Source organism: Puntigrus tetrazona, chromosome 11, assembly GCF_018831695.1.
Source record: "Puntigrus tetrazona isolate hp1 chromosome 11, ASM1883169v1, whole genome shotgun sequence".
In the NCBI taxonomy this organism is placed as follows: domain Eukaryota; kingdom Metazoa; phylum Chordata; class Actinopteri; order Cypriniformes; family Cyprinidae; genus Puntigrus; species Puntigrus tetrazona.
The window spans coordinates 7,820,063-7,832,404 of record NC_056709.1 but is presented as its reverse complement, the minus strand read 5'-3'; the positions used below and the strand labels follow the sequence as shown (position 1 = coordinate 7,832,404).

Genomic DNA, 12,342 nt, shown 5'->3' with positions numbered 1-12,342 from the left:
CAGGTTAAAAATTATCAAATGAAACAACAAAAAAACATTAGAATTATGTGTCTGCAGTCGGGGCCGCATCTCGACAAGCGCGATTACTGTGTTATCAGAGTGTGTCCTCTACGAAATGGGTTTTACAGGATTTCATTTGCTCTATATGAGGGAATCAGGTGCAGAATAGAACTCTACTTTACTGGTGTGATAGACATGGAGACATGCGACCCGGGGCAACACACATTACACACACGCACACACACACACATTCTCACTCACTAGTTATCATGTGGCAGCTGTGAGGAAGTTTGACACCATCTGCCATTTCTCTTTGTTATCCAGACAATCGGAGCGGAGCAGAATGTTTCTTCTCTCTCCGCTCTATATAAAGCTTTGGGCTGCAGTGTCTGTCAGAGAGGTACTAAGTTTTCAACAGAGGAACTTACTGTACGATTCAAAGTGAAACTTTAGAGGGAAAGAACTCCTGGGGTTTGGGGTGTCTTGAGAATTACAACATCCCTAATAGGGAAGACACCACCTTGCCTAACTTGGGTTATGTGTGTACAGGAATATACACTGCAACCGCCATGATACCATGTTTATATATTAGAGTTATTAAAGGTGAAATGCGATTTCTTGGTCTGAAATAACGGGGAATTACCACAGCTTCCATTGCAAACCAAAAATACAGTCCTGGCAGTTGCATCTTTACAGAAACTGGGATTGGATGAAGTATTTTAACATTGAAAAATGGCAGGCATCAGTTACAGTATAAGTAATGATCGTATCTACAAAAGAATCATGATGCACTGGTGGGCTTCGGTTTTTATTGAGCCCTGTTTTAATGAGTTGGCCTGTTTGTTAATTAACTAATGGTGGATGTTAACCGGTACAGGTCATGAAGTTTTAATCTTGACTGTAGAAGCGTTTTTTATGGACAACAGAGGTGAAGCCAGCTGAAGAAAAAAAAACATTTCAGTGTAAACGTCTAAACATTTGTCAAGAAATCCACAAACATTTATGTGAGAAGTAAAATGGATTAAGATATAAAGGCTTGTTTTCTTGAGATTTGCTTAGCACAGGAAAAATATCTGCCAGCGGGGTAAGAAAAATAAACTTAATTCAAAGAGAAAACAAGATTACTTTTCTTATCCCACTGGCATAGCATTTTTCTGGTTTTAAGAAAAAGACTCGCTTAAAATTGATGCTTCTTTTAGAAAATAAGACTAAATATGTCATTTTGCTTTTCAAGTAAACGTCTTACATACGCACACACACTGTCAATGGGGTAAGAAAAATAAACTTAATTCAAAGGGAAAATAAGTCTGTTTTTCATGTTCAAAAAAAACCAAAATTTTAAGTAATATCGAAAGAAAGATCATAAATTCAACACAACTAGTCCATTTATTTCCAATCAAAATCCATTAATTCGAGATGACTTGTTGAAACAGCAACTAATAATATAACAGTTTCACCCAAAAACGTCATACGCAAGTACTGTTACCAGTCACTAGTGTTATTCAAAATATCGTTTAAATGGCAAAAAGTTGTGCAAGATTTTTTGATTTTCTTGTACCAGGCCATTTCCATTAGCCAAGTCTTTAAATCTAGCTCAAGTTTCACCATCAGAATAACACCAGAGGATTTGATCCCCTGCCAGGCAAAAAAGTTTATAAACAGCGATGGAAACACCATAAAAGCCATTAATAGCTGGAGTAATTACAGTATTTTGTCATAACTGTGGTCAATATTTGTTAAAGCAGCATGCACCTTCTGAGAAAAATATCGTTCAATTCTGAAATGAGCCACGATTCCATTCAGTCAGAGCGTTTTAATCAGTACAGATGACAGTCGGTTGAAAGCAACGCGTCTGTGTGAAGCAAACATTCATTCATGTCATTTCATGGATCAAAACCGCTACGCAGAAGGGCTCCATTAATCAGCATTAACTCACATCGAGCGGCTTTGACGTGACAGATCTCACTTGACGGGTCTCCTCTCACTTGTAATTCAATACGGCGAATTGCGCTTGGACTGCAACCGAGCTTTCGGAAAAAAAGAAAAGAGTCGACTAAGAACCTCTGAGGATCTGGCCCTCAGACAGGATGTGACTAGCTTACAGCTACAGCTTTTAGACCTCGAGATTTCTCCGAGGATTGACAAAACGCTCCCTGCCAGACGAGAGCGTATGCATCCGGGGGTGGCAGGGGAGGCAGGGACGGGCTCAGACAGGGACATGCGGACGCTCGGTCTATGTGTCATCGCTTTTTTCACCGGGTGAGATGGAGAGAACGCGTCGAAGGACGCCGCTGACACACGGGCGAGCTGCTTTATTAAAATTCTGCCCACGGTGTTGCCCCTGACACTGACTCAGAGCCACAGTCTACCCCCTCCACCTGCTCCCACAGAGGTCGATCTGCTAATGACGTGGCCACCGGCCCCAAATGTCACTGGATTTCAGCCGATAAGAAGACGAGGTGAGTTTTGTGGCTTTTGAATTGCTGGGCTTTGTGAGCCAATATGCGAATATGCGAAAAGGGGGGTTAATAGTGAGCGTGTGTTTGTGGATGTGTGGGAATACGGTCTGTGTTTCTCCATAACTTGGTGCGTTGAACTGATTGAACATAATTACTTTCACAGAAGAACACCTGCACGACGAATATGATCCAAGAAATGTCATTTACGGTCTTTACATTCAACATTCAAACATTCACTTCTTCATCAGAATATGTTCGCAGCATCTGACAGTGTAGAGAACAATAAAGGTTCAAAAAGGAGGTTTCCACTGTGATGCCATAGAAGAACCATTTTTTGGTCCCTAAAGAACATTCCAGTGAAAAGTTCTTAAGAGAACCTTTTTTATTAGGGTACATGCTTAAAAATAAAGACCACAAATAGATTTTTTGTCGCAGTTATACCATAGAAGGACCATTTGTTTTGGTTGCACAAAGAACATTCCAGTGAACGGTTCTTAAACGGTTCTTTAACATTTTTCAAAAATCTCCTTTTTATGGAAAGATTCCACGAAAGTTGAAAGGTTCTTCATGGAATCTTAGATTTAAGAGTATGTACTACTGGTTAATGCTAACCAGTAATCAAACAGCTATTTACGCATTCTTTCATGTTGTAGCTGTAGGTCGGGGTTTACCAAACTAGGGTTGGCAAAACCCTTGGGGTTCATGAGGGAACTGGCTGAACATTACTTACCCATTAATTACCCAATTTCTACTGACTTTTTTTGCAAAGACACTAGTACAATGCTATACAACACTAAAGTAATAAAGGTTATGATATTACAATTTGAAATACTTAAGGGATACTTTGCTCTCAGAGGTGAATTTGACCTTTAGCCTCCATGTACTCAAGCCCTAACTAAAGTGGGTTATGAACTCCTAAACAATAAAGTCATAATTCTCTTCTTACTCATACGGTAGTTACTGTATGTTTAGGGTTAAAGGATGTAGAATATGGTCATGCATTAATATATACGTTGTAAGTACAAATAAACAGCCAGTATTCTAGTAATATACATGCTATTAAGCAGCTAGTAAGTGCTACCTAACCTAAAGTGTTAGCAACATAACTACTACATAACTACCTAACCATCAGTAACTAGCAAAGTAGAATTTATTAAGGTAAAAGTCAAACATTTCTCAATTTCTGAGCTATGCATTGGTTTTAAAGTTCTCTTTATTCCTCCAAAGGAATCTTTAGGAAAAGCATCTACCACAAAGTCAATACCTATACCACGAAATTTATTTGAAAACTTTTCACATGTTGAATTCAGCCAAAATGCAAATTCTCCATAGTGTGGAAGACTTTATGAAAATAATGTTGACGAACCGCACCATTAATGCACCGGGGTGCTCTTCATTCTCATTCGTTAGTTAATAATCCCACAACAAGCCTTGGCAGATTCCAAGAATTAAGTGGCGGGGATTTTTTTCAGATTACTTGTTTTAATGAAACAGCTTTTCTCAAATTAGTCTGGCACTCTATTGACGGCAGCCAAAAGCCTGCATTTGTATTCCCGTGCACAGATCAGGTCCTCTCATGAATCAATTTCAAACAGAGAATACGCTGTGAAATTAAATAGCCTTTAGCGAGATGCTACACCCCTGAAATTATTCAAACAGACAGTTGAGAATTGTTATGGTTATGGAAAAGTGGGGGTGGCACTATTAGATATCCAATCTTATAACCAACTGTGCGGAAAGCTGGAAACACTCTTCATTAAAAGACTATTGTCGGAGGATTGTTTGCGATGCGCTGACCTCTGCGTCTCGAGGAATCAAAGGACTTTTGTCTGATTTCAAACCGCAATTTCCTGCCCATGCCCTCAAAAAGCGCAGGGCACTCTGCATGATCAAAAACGTGTCGACGATTTTCATTGAGTTTGGATTTACAATGTCTGCTGTCTCTTATTTCAGTTCTTGTTCTAGCTTTAGATGCACAGAACACATAAAAGAGGCTCTTCAAATCTTTTATACATCACCTCGACGCTGAAGACTTGTCTGGGGGCTACACATTCTGCTTTACTACGGTTTCATGAGAAAGATGGTGTATTATATTCAGTATCATCAGAAAGGCACCACAGCATCTTTTTACAAAAAAAAAAAATCCAATATTTCTGTACACTGTAATACAGACAATATGACTGGCTTTTATAGGAGTTTGATGGTATATGGCCTTTTTCAGAAGATGGTATTTGAATTGCTCCATAAGCAAAGGCTCATGACACTGGTCTGCCATCTAGTGGAGGAGTGTGACATCCGCTCATGCCGAGCAACACAACACCTCTTCACTTCAGACGCCACATTTTCTACGTATCCTAAAACTGCTATATTATATCTACTATACACTACAGAGCAGCAGGACTGACATTTCAATGATTCAAGACCAACAGAAGGGTTTCTGTTTCTTTGGAAAGGAGGAAAAACCAAAAAGAATTTCTATAACATTGCTACTCTTTAAAACCTCTTTAAGATAATCAGTGTTATAGTCATCCTGTGTCTGTGTGTCCATCTGTTCGCCTGAACGACTATCTATCTATCTACCCATACATTCTTTTGATTATCTGTCCATCATCCATCCATCTATCAGATATAAATCCATTTTCCATCTATCATCCACCCAAATTTCAATCTATCTATAGCATGTATTTAATTGGACCATCTATCCTATCATACATCTTTTCATCTATCTATCTATCTATCTATCTATCTATCTATCTATCTATCTATCTATCTATCTATCTATCTATCTATCTATCTATCTATCCGTTCACCTATACATTCATCCATCCATCCATCTATCATCCATCTGGCTATCTATCTATCATTTACAGTATATGTATGTATGTATCTATTCATCTGACTATCCATCCATGCATCCCACAATCTCTTCATCCATCCACCCATCCATCTATTAATTTATTACACTGTAAATTAAAAACAACATTTGATGATAAATCACACATCTCTGTGGCCTCTTACTAAATCGCAATTAAAGAAGGATGTTGATAATTAAACAGGAATCATCTAAATCACCAGAGGACGTGTTCGTCTGGCGGACATTTTACCTGTCCTCTCTCTTTAAAAACTTTGAAGGTCTTTTGTAAGTCATCTTTTGTTTGTTCCAGTCTAACAGCTTGTTTTTCAATGTCCTCTTACCTGTTTCTCCTTCATATCATCCTCAGATTTTGCTAAACCCCCCATCTCTCTCTCTCTCTCTCTCTCTCTCTCTCTCTCTGATTCTGATATCAATCTACCACTCTCAACCTCTGCCTCATTTCTATCATTTGTTCATCTGTCCTCTCATCCTCTCTCTCTTTCGCTCTCTGAGGTCAGACATCTTGCTAGCGGGCTGGAAGCGAGAGCTGTTGATTGGGTTTAAGATGTGGAGGAGAGAGGGTTCAGGAGAGAGATGAGACAGAGAGAGAAAGCCGGAGAACTCAAAGCCTGCCGATGCATGAAGGGGGTGCAGACATGTATTTAGAGGACAGATAAAGAGAAATAGCGCAACACTCCCCGAGGAACATGTTATTGCTCAGACACAGCTTTTTCAGCGCTCAGGAGACCTGAAGGCTTCTGCTTTTGTTTTGATGTTAAAATAGCAGTGCAGAAATGACACGCTTCACCTTTAAGTCAAGTCTGCCTTGTATGTTCCTCCTAAAATTCTGAAGGAAATTATGCAACAGTCAACGTGCAAAAACAGAATATGGCTGCACCATATTTTTCTGATAAAGATTCTACCTGGTCTCCTGACATAAACCTTGGTGCTCTTTATGGCGAGACACAAAAAACACAAAACACATACCAAGTACATATCACTGCAGATTACAAAAAAAATGAACACTAGAGGCAGTAAAACTCCTTTTAGGAACCTTTTATTCCTTTTCACATAAATGCACAATTTTAAAATGTAAATTGCTTGAAGAATATCACGTTATGACTCCAAAACAATATTAATATGCTGGGATATTTGAAAATTGATGTTTTTGAACATTAGCGTAACACATATCCAGCTTCATATCTATGGGTTTTCATGATGGTAGGTTTGTTTGGTAGCTCGTCGAGTACAGAGATGTACTTGAGAGTCAAGGAGCTCTGTGTAACTACGGTTTGTCAAAACAGTTCAAATCTATGTCTTTTTATATCAGTTTTGCATTTGTTAACAATATTGGGTTGGTTTAGGTTTGGGTTTGGTGTAGGGTAGGGTTTTAACATGATAGAGCATTAGCTTTTAGCAACAGTCAACTGATATTTAAATTCTGAACCATCGCAATACATACCTTTAGCAACGTGATAAAAAGGTGCCAGGGTTTACGTATTCATCCTATGTTTTAGGTGTTCTTTGGAAAACCTGATGAGAAATTAGTTCATATTGAGAAATACAAAGCTAGACTTTAGTACCCAAGCAACGCTGCTGAGAACTATTCTATAATAAAATGGATAAAGCTGAAAAAACATCTCCATTTGCTCTCCATTTAATCTCATTGCCAGGAGAAACAATTACGATATATAAGAAAAATGATACTGAAAAACATCCTGCAGAAAAAAAAAAAGATGGAAAACAAGGCTTGAGGAAACGAGACGTGATCTAGGACATTAAACGTCTTCGCCGAAGAACTGCTGGCATTGGAAGCTTTAAAGAAACGCATGCATAAAACATCACAAATTTATTGCACAAGTGCATTTAGTGCTCCAAGGCATTAAAGAACACATGTATTACAACGAGAGGTGTAAATACGTTACTTGAAACAAGAAGAAAGCACAAAATGACAGCCGGAATGATGGAATGGGAGGATGAAGACAAACTAGCTGTAATGCAGTTTATTCCCAGCGAGCAATATCTACTCAGAGTTGTTTTTAGTTCAGCGTACATCATTCACTCAGCGTAACCCCACACGCTTATGCAACAGATTCGATTTTGGGTTGTTAGCGGAGCACCACCGGCCCTCCCCGCTCCGCATCTGTCCTGTTCCGTGATGAGATTCAGAACACGAGCCGGAAAAAAACTTTCTACAGAGGGAAATAAACGTCTCGGCATCTCCCGGGGCCTTGCTTCGTTTTCCCACAGATAAAAGCGGGGAGAAAAAAACTGCAAACAAATGTTCCACCGAAAACAGCCATAATTATCTCGCCGTAAAGGCAATTCACACACTGCTGGGGAGGTGTCTACGTAGACTATTTTCAGCTTCTATCAGCTTAATGAGAGGACTGCTGCCAACGCAGACAAACTAATGCTAAACACACTCAATTTAAACCCGAAAGATAACTGCGGAAAGACATGTGTGTTAAAAATAAGTGTCAGGTGAGCGCAAATTGCAAAACAGCAGTTTAACCAATGTGTCACTTCTGCAGGTCACCACATGTGCATGCCGGTGATGTACAGTAGTTCCTCTGCCATTTCTGTGAAATATGTCACCCTAGAAATCTGTGGTGAGACACCAAATTTAGGAATTTACCAACTGGTCTCGCTTCCAACATCCCAACATGGACATTTTAAACCTTAACTGGAGTAAACGGCATTATTTAGATTGACATAAATGAAAATTAGCCTGTGCACTGCCAAAAATGCTAGTATTCCTGTCTTATTTTGACGGTCGAGTATCTAAAATGGGCAATTCTGCCATTATTCAGTCACTTTCAAGTTGTTCCAAACCTTTATGAGTGGCTGTCTTCTGCTGAACGCAAAAAGAAGATATTTGGAAGAATGTTTGTAACCAAACAGTTGTTGGTCCCCATTGACTTTGAGACTATTTTTTCCCAAACTGATTTTTGGCTGAACATTATCTTTAAAAGAAGACAATTTAAGGGGTAGATCACTGGAAAATGTAATTATTCATCGACAAATAATTGCCTTACATTGTACTTTAGAAGTCAATGGCTACCGTGTAACTATTTAACAATAGCTAACTGGTTGGTTACTAATATTTTTCTAAATCTATAAATGTAGACAAAATCTAGATATGTACATTTACTATGGTAAATAGTAAATGTTGCTTTAATACTAATTTACTTTAATACTCCCTTACTTTAATACAAGATTGTTTTTTGTTTTTGTTTGGTATTAACAGAATCCATCCTGAAAAGCGAAGCCAGAAAGCATCGCTGCCTGGTGCCTGGCTGAAGTATAGGTTTTAAACCCCACCCATGTAAATGACTGGGATGTGAGCCAAATGTAAAAATCCAATTACGCTTCGAATATAATTTTGACGGTTTCCGTCATTTTAGGCAAAGTAGATCTTTTCACATGTAACATTTAACAAACAGACAGTACATGTTAGGTAAAACCATAGCCTTACTAACCGTCAGATATATTGTATACTGAAAGGAAGGCCAGAGCTGGTCATTGGCATCAGATTGATAAGCATTACACATCATCCGGAAGTCAGATGTAACGGTCTATCTGGAAACAAAATCAACTTTACTAGATAAAGGCTTCAAACAATAAGCATTTATAAGGAGAACAGACTGGTTTAGACTATGTTTTACAAATGATCACGTTTAAAACCTTATCTTTTCAGCCAACTGTACATTCAGATTCAGGTAATTCTATAGAATTGATTGCATAAGAACACAGATATATACAAAACAAATCCATCCTGTGTGATAGTAGTCAACTAACTACACATTATTTGCCCCTAAATGACATTTAACAACAAAACTAGCATTGTTTGATTACTTTAAATATCAATCAGATTTTGTACTTTTTTCAAGTGGGTGGTTCTCGGCCATTAGAAGCTGCAAAACGGATCAGATTTTATCAGAACTCATCATTCCATGTCTCATGACCCCGCTTTCACACTCCCCAAATTAAATGCGGTGTCTTCTGACTAAGGTCTTGGTTGTGTAATCATTATGGCATATGAATCAGAGCCATTAGAAATGCTAGTGGACCGCTAACGTTGTTGGCTATTACTCATCATACGTTTGACATACGAGAAAAGATGGAAGAAATCCTTGGCAGGGAACTGCAAAACATTGTGCCAGGTTTTATTGTCTCAAGATGAGCCTCTTTGAATGAAGATCCAGTCTTAATGAAAGAGTGTCCGTCTGTCTTCACAGGGACGCCTTTGCCTTTCATCTCTTTTGTTCTTTGACTTAAGAAATATCAATTTGAAGCCCCTTTAAGTGTGGAACTTGCATAATTCAAAGCCAACTAATGCTTTTGTTGAGAGAGGCTAGTCCCTTTCATCCCTCAGCGTCTCGGGGCTGCTGTGGTGAAACCTGGAGCCGGCGCTGCTGAGCCGCAGCCGTGCAGCTGAGCGGAGTTCTGCTCTTCTGCTCTCGCCTTCACAATGTGCTAGAAACCAGATGAGAGAGGCTCTTCTGAGAGAAGAAAGCAAGTGAAAGCGAGAGCAATAGCTGTATTGGGGCGGAGTTGGCTAGTCTGTGTGATCCAAAGTCGAGCCTTTCGTATAAAACTTTATGCTGAAATAAATGAAAAACAAAACAAAACAAAAATAAAGTCAATATCTTGCTTAAAAACTAATATTACTTAAAAAAAATTATTATTAAATAAACAAATAATTGGATTATGATTTATTAAATTAAAATAAATGAGTTGAATAAAGTGTTTGATATTATTGTTTGGCTCAGTACTTGTATTTTGGTTTTATCATATCCTATATAAAACACATGAAATAAAGCACAAAAATAATTAACTATTTAAATTCATCTACATACATCTAAAGTCATATGACTTTTATCCTGTGTTGGGTGTAATGCATTGTCAAATGATTAATTGTTAGTAATTGAATTTTGCATCCAAAACAGAAGTTTTTGTTCACATAATATGTGTGTGTAGTGTGTATATTTATTATGTATATATAAATACATACACATACAGCATACATTTAGGAAATATTACATGTATATATTTATATTCATACAATTTATATTATATGTAAACATACTTAATATAACATAACATATTTTTTTTTAAATGTGTGCCTATTTATATATACATAATAAAAATACACAGACATATATAATAACAAGATATGTACATTTTAATGTAACCTTCTCCCTAATGGTAAATTCAAGAATAAAATGTTTCTACTCATTTGAAAACACTTACAGTAATAGTTTGCACAAAAATTAATTCAGACGAAAACAGCCAGAGTTGTAAAAAAATGTATCCTGGCTCTTCCAAGCTTGGTAATACAGGTGGATAGTGGCCATTATTTTTCGTTTGTGTCTGTAAGTACTGCAACGTAACACTTATCTATACACCTTTAGGGGGTTATCACATGTCCTCTGAAGCAGATCGATGGGTTTTTGAAACAAAAATATTTCTATTTAGAAAATTATTATATTTTATGACTGACTGACTGAGCTCATACGCTGTACGTCAAGTCAGCCAAGAAGATGGAACTCTGCGATATATCTATCCTTCTAACGTTCATATATCAACATATCTCAGGAGGGATTTTGTCCCACTCCTCTTTGCAGATCCTCTCCATTACGGTTTCAATGCTGAAGTTTGGCACCTCAAACCTTCAGCTCCTTCCACAGATTTTCAATGGGATGGAGGTCTAAAGACTGGCTAGATTGGGTCATTGTCATGCTGGAATACCTATACACTGCCCATTTTAATGCCCTGGCCCAGGCAGTAAATGGCCCCATCGTCACTTTGATGCGGTGCAGCTGTCCTGTCCCCTTAGCATTAAAACACTTCAAAAGCTTAATGTTTGCACCTTCGTGTTTGATACTGGGGATGGTGTTGTTGGGGTCATAGGCAGCATTCCTCCTCCTCCAAGCCTGGATATTTGAGTTAATGCCAAAGAGAAGGATTTTGGTCTCATATGACCACAACACTTTCACCCAGTTCTCCTCTGAATCATTCAGATGTTCATTGGCAAACTTCCGATGGGCTTTCTTGAACAGGGGGACCTTTCTGGATTTCAGTTCTTCACAGTGTAGCATGCTACCTACTGCTCTTAGTGACTGTGGTCCCAGCTGCCTTGATGTCACTGACAAGATCATCTCATGTAGTTTTGGGCACCATTTTCATGATCACTGAATCTCCACAAGGTCAGATCTTGCATGGAGCCCCACACCGAGGGAGATTGACAGTTATTTTGTGCTTCCTCCATTTGCGAATAATCATACCAACCGTTGTCACCTTCTCACCAAGCTGCTTGATGATGGTCTTGTGGCCGATTCCAGCCATGTGAAGGTCTTGTCCCTGACAGCTTTGGACAGCTCTTTGCTCTTGACCATGATGGAGAGTTTGGAATCTGATTGACTGATTGCTTCTGTGGACAGGTGTCTTTTCTGCTTGTAACATATTGAGACTAAGAGCTTGTGACCCTAACCTGTGACCTGTATAAAAGACACTTGGGAGCCAGAAATTTTGCTGATTGATCAAATACTTTCAAACAATTCGACTCATTAAAATGCAAAAATCGAACTTTTTTGAAGTGTGTTTTTATAGACCTTTCTGTTGTTGGTTTGTCTTTCTCCCAGCCAAAATATCAGTTTGAAATAAAATAATTTTGCTTACCCTGGTGGCAGAATATTTTGCTTGTTCTAAATAAAAACATAGTATTACTTTCTAGAAAATCTTCTTGATTTTACAAATTTCTAGATTATTTTGTCTGGAAACAAGATACACACACACACACACACTCTGAATAGTTAAGTGGAATTCCTTGATGCCTCCTGAAGGTCACTGAGATATTTATTCAAAAGGTAGATTTGTTCTTTTTTTTCCCCTCTGAGGAAAAAAAGGGTGACCAAACTTGAGAGTATTCCCAGAATGTTGAGGTCACCAGTAGCACTTACTGTGAAATCTCTTTTGTTCCGCCCTGCGACAATATATCATCTTCACGCAGTGTAACGGAACGAT

The 12,342-nt window shown here is 38.3% G+C and overlaps 1 protein-coding gene across 1 annotated transcript in view; it reads left to right on the top strand.

Annotated features, from left to right (window-relative positions):
* The first annotated feature begins 2,166 nt into the window (after positions 1-2,166).
* Positions 2,167-12,342, top strand: part of cdk18 (cyclin dependent kinase 18) — a 75,713-nt gene continuing 65,537 nt past the window's right edge. Inside the window, exon 1 of the mRNA XM_043251400.1 lies at positions 2,167-2,459. The gene's annotated coding sequence lies outside the window, so the exon portion shown is untranslated. The remainder of the gene's footprint in view (positions 2,460-12,342) is intronic.